The sequence below is a fragment of the Triticum aestivum genome, chromosome 6D, assembly GCF_018294505.1.
Source record: "Triticum aestivum cultivar Chinese Spring chromosome 6D, IWGSC CS RefSeq v2.1, whole genome shotgun sequence".
In the NCBI taxonomy this organism is placed as follows: Eukaryota; Viridiplantae; Streptophyta; class Magnoliopsida; order Poales; family Poaceae; genus Triticum; species Triticum aestivum.
Window position 1 is genome coordinate 18890509 of NC_057811.1, and position 9718 is coordinate 18900226.

At 44.3% G+C, this 9718-nt stretch overlaps 1 pseudogene; it reads left to right on the forward strand.

Moving 5' to 3' along the window:
* The first annotated feature begins 203 nt into the window (after positions 1–203).
* On the forward strand, positions 204–2327 carry LOC123140830 (uncharacterized; annotated as a pseudogene).
* The last annotated feature ends 7391 nt before the right edge of the window (positions 2328–9718 follow it).

Here is a 9718-nt window from a genome sequence, read left to right on the forward strand (position 1 = left end):
GTGACCCCTTTTCGAAGAAAAAAGTATGTAGTAGGAGAGGCTGGGCACGGATCACAGATGAATCTGACTTTCCGAGCTATGAAGTGGCACATATTGAAGCGGAATCGAAACTAACTTGTCCTCTTTTTTTGTAACCTCATATAAGTAACGGACATATACGGACACGGAGTTCCAATCTTACCGCAAAGTCCAATCTCCCGATCCGTTCCAGACGCGTCCCGCTTCCTGATCCGCCGACATCCACTCCTACCGCAGCAGCTCCGGGGGGCCGTGTCCAGGAGCCGGAGGGTGGTGCTGGGCGTCGTTCCGCGCGTGCCAGGCTTCACGCGGCCAGGCTAGCAAACTCCGGCCGCCGCGCCATGTCAATTCCAGCGCCGCTGGAGGATGAGGACCTCCTCCGAGAGATTTTCCTCCGGCTTCCTCCGGTGCCGTCAACCCTCTCCCGTGCCTCCCCGTGCGCGCGCGCTGGCGCCGTATCCTCTCTGATCCCCGCTTCCTCCACCGTTTCAGCAGACACCAGCCGGAACCTCCTCTCTTGGGCTTCTTCAAAGGGTCTCGTCTCAGATATTCCGCCTTCAAACCCATCTTGGACCCGCCCGACCGCATCCCCGCCGAAGGCTTCTTTGTTCGGTTTCTTCACAGCTTGAGGAGACACCACCCCGGACCTCCTCCGTTGGGTTTCTCCAAAGGGTCTCTTGTATTCACTCCGGTCTTCACTCCCGTGTCCCGTCTTGGACCCGCCCAATCGCATCCCGTCCCAACGCTTGTTTGTGCCAGAGCACGGGGTTGATTGGGAATTACTCGGCTGCCGCCACGGCCTCGCCGTCATGCTCAGCGAGTCTTTGTGTGAGGTCTTTGTGTGGGATCCCCTCAACGGCCAGCAGCACCGCGTGCCTTTTCCATCGGAGCTCCGCGACACCGAAAGGGAGAGCTTCTGTAGGTGCAGCGCCACGGTGATGTGTGCTGACGATCAAGACAGGCATGTGCACGACGATTGCTTCTTGAGCCCCGCCTTCAAAGTGGTCTTAATCTGCACCAGTAGAGACTTGAAGACATCACTCGCTTGTGTCTATGATTCGGCGTCGGGTGTATGGGGGAATATTGTCTCAACGTCGACTACAGATATGGTTCTGAAACTAAGGCCCGGCATCCTCATCGGGGAAACAGTTTACTGGTTGTTTCATGGACGCGAAATCCTTGCATTTGATACTGAAAGGCATACTCTTTGTGTCATCGAGAATTCGAGATGCCGGTAGAGGCCCAACATGTCAACAACTGGTCCTTTCAGCTCTTACGGACAGATGAGGAAAGTGTTTTGGCCTCGCCGTTATGTCGAAACCGGGAATTCATATATGGGAGGGCATTCATATATGGAAGAGGAAACTGAACTCTGATGGTCTTGCCGGATGGGTGCTTCTGCAGAAAATCAATCAATTGGAGGGGATCTTTTCTTGCGCCTTCAGAAATGCAGAGATGATGAGGTATGACGAGGAGTTAAATGTGATGGTGCTGTCTACGTACAGTGGCGACTTCATGCTCCACCTTAAGTCGATGCAGATCAGATTAATTTCTAAAACGGATGAGTGGGCTGATACGGTTTACTTTCCCTACAGAAATTTCTGCACTGCAGGTAATACCTCTGTACCTCATTTGTAACAGGATTAGTTCCAACTTCCAATTACTATTGATATGTGTTTGTTGTATTAGTGTTCATGTGATGTGAGTATTTGTCTACTCCATGTAAATAGTATAGTGAACCAAGTAATCTTTGAAAATGTGTTACTCTCGATTGGATGATTAAAGCTTGTGTTACGTTTTTCACTCAATGTGTCTCCTTGCAAGACATTGTTTGTCTTGTTTGTTCTTCATACTAATCATCAATTCATGGCGGCATGTACATTTTCATCGGAAAATAATACTACTTCTTCAAATTCGAGCAATAACAAGTAATGCTCAGTTTGAGAAGACTGAGTTTTTCCAATTTGTGCATATTTTCTTTCAGCCATATTGGGCATTAACCTTTACATAGTCTCTGCAGTTGTGTTCTGTATGATTGTATTTTCTCTAAACTTCTAAGTAGTCCAAGCATGTCTTGGTAAAGGAATATTATAATTATCTTTTCCACCTCACAACTAATGTGGCTTCATGTACTGTAGTTGTCACAAAAGCGTACCGTGCATTGTCATGATCCAACTTCTCCTTGTTTTTTCGTTGATTTATTGGGCTTCATTTGATATAGGCAGGGGAGTTGGCTGGAAATGGGTGGATCCAAACCTCTGAACACAAGAGATCTGCCAATGTGCTGTTTTGTTTGAACAGGTGAGGTAATTTCTATTTTTGCTATAAGCATGTCTTTTTGTCATGGTTACATAATTAATAAGATGATGAATGATTTTTTTTGTTTATGTTACTGGTGTATTAAACTGATTAATTAGTTTCTATCAAGTTCTTCATTTGTATAAGGTGTGCCTTTGAGTTATACCACTAGTTCTTAACAACTTGTTCATGATCTGTGCTATGTTTGCATCATGAGTTGCTCTTGCCAACATGCTTACATGCATATTTTCCATATAGATGTCACACGAAGAGCTGGTCTTCTTTTAATATTGTGGCTTCTTTTTTGGCTCATGTGCAGCTACTAGGTGTTGTTGTTGATCGCTCTGCTGCGAATGGTATCTTGCCTTGCAGTCCAATATGTGGATGTGCCCCTACTTCATAATGATCAAATTATGGGTGCCAATATTTTATTTCTTCGAGCTTCGTGAATGTTTCAGTTTTCTTAAATGATATTATGTGTTTGGTGTCCTCACATTATTTTCGTATCTTTAATATTTACAACCATCCTGAGTATTTTTTGCTACTTCAACTATAATGTCTAAAACAGTGGAATTGCCTTTTTAGACCGTATTCCCTTATTGTTCCGAATGTTCGAGGATGGATGCTTACCCACTGCATTTTTTAAACTGAATTACCCATATGAACAACATTGGACTAGACTAGGATTACGAGGGATGGGGCTTCACTCGAAGTTGATGGTGATTAATTCCCTGTAGGAGGGGTGCCAAATGCAGGAGCAAGATCAAGAAGGGGCGTATGTGATGGACGAGGACAACAATGATAGGAATCACTGATGCCTGCTATTTGACTGATCTTTTGTGGAGGTCTTTACCTGGGGCTTTGGAGAAAGAGGGGAAAATGTGTGTTAATTGCTACCGCTCCATGTATAGAGGATGCGAACTGTATGGTTTCCCTTCCCTCTTTCTCTCCCACTAGCGGTGCATGCGGTGGTGAAGGCTTCTGTGGTTGGAGCTAAGAGCTTAGAGTTGTGGTTTAGTTGATGTTTTTTTTAGTTTTCTATGTTTGCGCTTTGGACGCTTTTAAGATCTCTTCGTTATCTGATGATAGTGGAACTCGATCCAATTTTAGATCGTATGGAGAAAGAGAAAGACACGAACTTCCAATCTTACCGCTAAGTTCATATATAAGGCAGCTATGTGATCACCTGCCATGAATGTATTGCTAATGTATTCATGTGAGAAATCAATTGACTCTTTATACATGAAAAATTAGCTGCATCAATCACGATAAATGAATGAGTATTCTAAGATATATATGCCCATACGTAGCCTCTCCGTTGAAGTTTTCACTTTCAGCAAATTTTGCCTCACTGTTGTGACAACCACTAGTGGAAAACACGAAACTAGTTCCGGTTTCATAGGGCCTTTAGTCCCGGTTCTGGAATCGGGACAAAATGGTCAGGACTAAAGCCCAAAACCTTTAGTCCCAGTTCACTTATGAACCGGGACGGAAGGGGCTCCACATGGCCGCTGCGGGGCACCCAGGCAGGAGGACCTTTAGTCCCGGTTGGTAACACCAACCGGGACCAAAAGGCATCCACGCGTTAGCAGCTGGCAGGAGCTGGGGTTTCTGTTTTTTTAGGCGGGGGGGGGGGGGGGGGGGGGGTTTAGGGGCATTCGGAGGGTTAATTTAGGGGTTTCATATTGTGTTAGCTAGCTAACAGAGAGAAGTGACCTCTCTTTCTCCGTGCTTAGTCAACTCTAGCTACTATACATATAGAGAGAACTCGACACACTAGCTAGTAAGCAAATGAAAGAACCATTAATTACACAAGATCGTCATGAACATATACAGAGAGAAGTGACCTCTCTTTCTCCGAGAGATTGGTCAAACAACAAATTTTCATATATCTTTCGGACGCTACTACATATATACAATATAACATCTATTACAATCCCTAACATCTAAAGTCTATATCAATTTCCAGATGGTATTCTCCCTTATTATTGATGACGTGGTCAAGAAAGAATCCCGCCAATTCCTCTTCAATGGCTCGTATGCGATCATGTGGTAGGAGTTCATCCCGCATCTGCCATATCTAATTTAAAGAAGGGGGTCAATACATATATAGGAATGAAACTCAACACAAATGATGGTAATAAAATAAAATCGTGACTATTATTGTTTACGTACTTCATATTGTTTTTCAGAGTAGCCCCGCCAAGAGGTCGCGTTGTAGATGAACTCGCAAATGTAGTATCCACAAAAATCATTCCCGGCTTCCTGCCACAAGCACTTTACGAGAAATAGAGTTCAATCAAACTGATAATCAAGCATGATAAATGGTATTGATGAAACTAGAATCAATGGGAGATGCGCGGAACTAGCTAGTAGTACTTACTTTTGGGTGTGTAAATCACAGCTCCCTCGGCAGTCCCAGAACAATTCCGGTGAACTCTTTCCAAACCCTACCAGACAAAGAAAATAATTACTTGATATCAGGAAATGAGCAAAGTTGCCGATATGCTGCGATAATAATCGATTGAACTTACTTCTGGAGCATTGCAGTCATGTCCACATAGTCCTAGGGATCTTTTCGTCTCGAGTCTAAGACAGTTACTACTCCCCGGTCAAGCTTAATCTCTAGCGGAATAAAGTGGAAGCTGCTCACACATGCATAACTCATCAATTACATTATTATAACCTCGATTAAGCGAAACCGAATATGCACAAGACAGTAACACTCACTTGAAGTTGTAAGGAAAGAGTATTTTCCATTTGTTTTGATTTTGAAGTAAGGATTTCAGCAAGTTGTTCTCAGTATCTTTGACTCTCTTTTTAACCGACCATTCATTTATGGTACAATGTCATAGATTTGTGCTGTTTTGCATTCGACGATCTTCAATCTGCAAAATATAGTGAGGATAATTATATATACATGCAATTAAAGAGCTGAGCTATAGAGACTTAATTACAGAAGTAATACTTACAGACAGTAGCAAGTCATGAGTTATTTGTCGAGGGCCGCTTGATTGTATAACTGGAATAACTCCACAAATTCAACAGGCATCACCTTAGTTCCAACGAGGCCGTGCTCCTCTTTAATTCCCAGCATCAAAGTATCCTTCCCAGACTCGTTGCAGGTTTTCGTGTACCATTCATGCAATCTTCGCATCATCGTTGTTAGAGGAGGATGATCAGGTTTGACGAGAGGCGTCCCGTACTCGTATCTGAAGGTCTCCACCTCTAACGTTGCAATCTTCACAATTGGTTCGCCTGTTCGCCGAGCCGGGGAATTTGTTTCCCACTTCTTTGTTGTGCTACCCTTGCATCACTAGAAGTACTTCCCGACCGCCGTGCATATTCATATGTCTTTTTAAGGCACCAGACATAGTTGGAATCCGACGGAGGCGGTGGTGGTCGCTTCAGGGCATCCAGAGTGCGCTTCACTTTCACCAGATCTACCATCTCCTTCAAAGGTGGAGGTTTATTAGCCAAATGGTCCCTCACTTCGGCAGCACAGATGTCCTTGTTTCCTTGTCGGTCCTCTCATATGGTAACTATTCTGGAGCCTTGAGACATGGACCATATTTGAATTGCTTCCCGCCTCTGCTTGTACTGCTAGCGGCCGAAGCAGCGGCGTCTCTCTTTCGCCGATGCTGACACGGCGGAGTCCGCTGACACGCCGAAGGAGGCGGAGGAGGAGGTGGAGTGCTTCGACGAGCCGGAGGAGGCGGAGTGCCCTGATCACTCGCCGGAGGAGGAGGCGGAGTGCCCTGACTCGCCGGACGAGGAGGAGGAGGCATCCGGTTTGAAAGGTTGATGTACTCCATCCTCCATAGACAGGTACTCCTCAAAGCATAAATTAGATGATTCTCCCCTTCACCTGTAGGGTGGTGATACGTCCATTTTGCATCATGCTTTTACATCGATATTTATTGCATTATGGGCTGTTATTACACATTATGTCACAACACTTATGCCTTTTCTCTCCTATTTTACAAGGTTTACATGAAGAGGGAGAATGCCGGCAGCTGGAATTCTGGGCTGGAAAAGGAGCAAATATTAGAGACCTATTCTGTACAACTCCAAAAGTCCTGAAACTTCACAGAGGCAGTTTTTGGAATTAATAAAAAATACTAGATAAATATTCAACCAGAGGGGGCCACCCACCATCTACGAGGGTGGGGGGCGCGCCCTACCCCCCTGCGTGCGCCCCCTGCCTCGTGGGCCCCCTGGCAGGCCTCCGGTGCCCATCTTCTGCTATATGAAGTCTTTCGTCCGAGAAAAAATCAGAAGCAACCTTTCAGGACGAAACACCGCCGCCACGAGGCGGAACCAATCTAGGGCTCCGGCAGAGGTGTTCTGCCGGGGAAACATCCCTCCAGGAGGGGAAAATCATCGCCGTCGTCATCACCATCGATCCTCTCATTGGGAGGGGGTCAATCTCCATCAACATCTTCACCAACACCATCTCCTCTAAAACCCTAGTTCATCTCTTGTATCCAATCTTTGTCCCAAAGCCTCAGATTGGTACCTGTGGGTTGCTAGTAGTGTTGATTACTCCTTGTAGTTGATGCTAGTTGGTTTATTTGGTGGAGGATCATATGTTCCGATCCTTTATGCATATTAATACCCCTCTGATTATGAACATGAATATGATTTGTGAGTAGTTATGTTTGTTCCTGAGGACATGGGAGAAGTCTTGCTATAAGTAGTCATGTGAATTTGGTATTCGTTCGATATATTGATGAGATGTATGTTGTCTTTCCTCTAGTGCTGTTATGTGAACGTCGACTACATGACACTTCACCATTGTTTGGGCCTAGAGGAAGGCATTGGGAAGTAATAAGTAGATGATGGGTTGCTAGAGTGACAGAAGCATAAACCCTAGTTTATGAGTTGCTTCGTCAGGGGCTGATATGGATCCATATGTTTCATGCTATGGTTAGGTTTACCTTAATACTTCTTTTGTAGTTGTGGATGCTTGCAATAGGGGTTAATCATAAGTGGGATGCTTGTCCAAGGAAGGGCAGCACCCAAGCACCGGTCCACCCACATACCAAATTATCAAAGTAACGAACGCGAATCATATAAGCGTGATGAAAACTAGCTTGACGATAATTCCCATGTGTCCTCGGGAGCGTTTTCCTTTATATTAGAGTTTGTCCAGTCTTGTCCTTTGCTACAAAAGGGATTGGGCCATCTTGCTGCACCTTGTTTACTTTTATTACTTGTTACCCGTTACAAATTACCTTATCACAAAACTATCTATTACCGATAATTTCAGTGCTTGCAGAGAATACCTTACTGAAAACCGCCTGTCATTTCCTTCTGCTCCTCGTTGGGTTCGACACTCTTACTTATCGAAAGGACTACGATAGATCCCCTATATTTGTGGGTCATCACCCCTCATGCTAGCCAAATTCTTTGCACCAAGTACAGATACTACTTGTGCTTCCAAATGTCCTTAAACCTAGTTTTGCCATGAGAGTCCACCATATCTACCCATGGATTGAGTAAGATCCTTCAAGTAAGTTGTCATGTTGCATGCAATAAAAATTTATCTCTAAATATGTATGATCTATTAGTGTGGAGAAAATAAGCTTTATACGATCTTGTGATATGGAAGCAATAAAAGCAACGGACTGCATAATAAAGGTCCCTATCACAAGTAGCAATATAAAGTGACGTTCTGCTACCTCTTGAGCACTACGTTGGTTTTCCCTTGAAGAGGAAAGGGTGATGCAGCAAAGTAGCGTAATTATTTCCCTCAATTTTTGAGAACGAAGGCATCAATCCAGTAGGAGGCCACACGCAAGTCCCTCGTACCTACACAAACCAATAAGAACCTTGCAACCAACGCGATAAAGGGGTTGTCAATCCCTTCATGGCCACTTGCAAAAGTGAGATCTGATAGAGAAGATAAGATAATATTTTTGGTATTTTTATGATAAAGACTAAAAGTAAAGAAAGCAAAATAGACGAAGATAGAAATAGCTTGTTGACGGGAGATTTAATATGATGGAAAATAGACCCGGGGGGCATAGGTTTCACTAGTGTCTTCTCTCAAGATAGCATAAGTATTACGGTGGGTGAACAAATTACTGTCGAGCAATTGATAGAATTGAGCATAGTTATGAGAATATCTAGGTATGATCATGTATATAGGCATCACGTCCGTGACAAGTAGACCGACTCCTGCCTGCATCTACTACTATTACTCCACACATCGACCGCTATCCAGCATGCATCTAGAGTATTAAGTTCATAAGAACGGAGTAACGCTTTAAGCAAGATGACATGATGTAGATGGATAAACTCATGCAATATGATATAAACCCCATCTTTTTATCCCCGATGGCAACAATACAATATGTGTCGTTTCCCCTACTGTCACTGGGATCGAGCACCGCAAGGTTGAACCCAAAGCTAAGCACTTCTCCCATTGCAAGAAAGATCAATCTAGTAGGCCAAACCAAACTGATAATTCGAAGAGACTTGCAAAGATAACCAATCATAAATAAAAGAATTCAGAGAAGATTCAAATATTGTTCATAGATAATCTTGATCATAAACCCACAATTCATCAGATCTCGACAAACACACCGCAAAAGAAGATTACATCGAATAGATCTCTGATACGTCTCCAACGTATCTATAATTTTGGATTGTTCCATGCTATTATAATATCTGTTTTGGATGTTTATGGGCTTTATTAAACACTTCTATATTATTTTTGGACTAACCTAATAACCGGAGGCCCAGCCCAAATTGTTGTTTTCTTTCCTATTTCAGTGTTTCGAAGAAAAGGAATATCAAACGGAGTCCAAACAGAATGAAACCTTCGGGAGAGTTATTTTTGGAACAGAAGCAATCCAGGAGACTTGGAGTAGACGTCAGGGAAGCTTCGAGGTGGTCACGAGGCAGGGAGGCGCGCCTGCCCCCACTGGGCGCGCCCCCACCCTCGTGGGCCCCTCGTGGCTCCGCTGACCGACTTCTTTCGCCTATATATATCCGTATACCCTAAAACATCGGGGAACAGAGTAGATCGGGAGTTCCGCCGCCCCAAGCCTCTGTAGCCACCAAAAACCAATAGGGACCCTGTTCCGGCACCCTGCCGGAGGGGGGATCCCTCACAGGTGGCCATCTTCATCATCCCAGCACTCTCCATGACGAGGAGGGAGTAGTTCACCCTCGGGGCTGACGGTATGTACCAGTAGCTATGTGTTTGATCTCTCCCTCTCCTGTTCTTGGGATGATACGATCTTGATGTTTCGCGAGCTTTGCTATTATAGTTGGATCTTATGATGTTTCTCCCCCTTTACTCTCTTGTAATGGATTGAGTTTTCCCTTTGAAGTTATCTTATCGGATGGAGTCTTTAAGGATTTGAGAACACTTGATGTATGTCTTGCATGT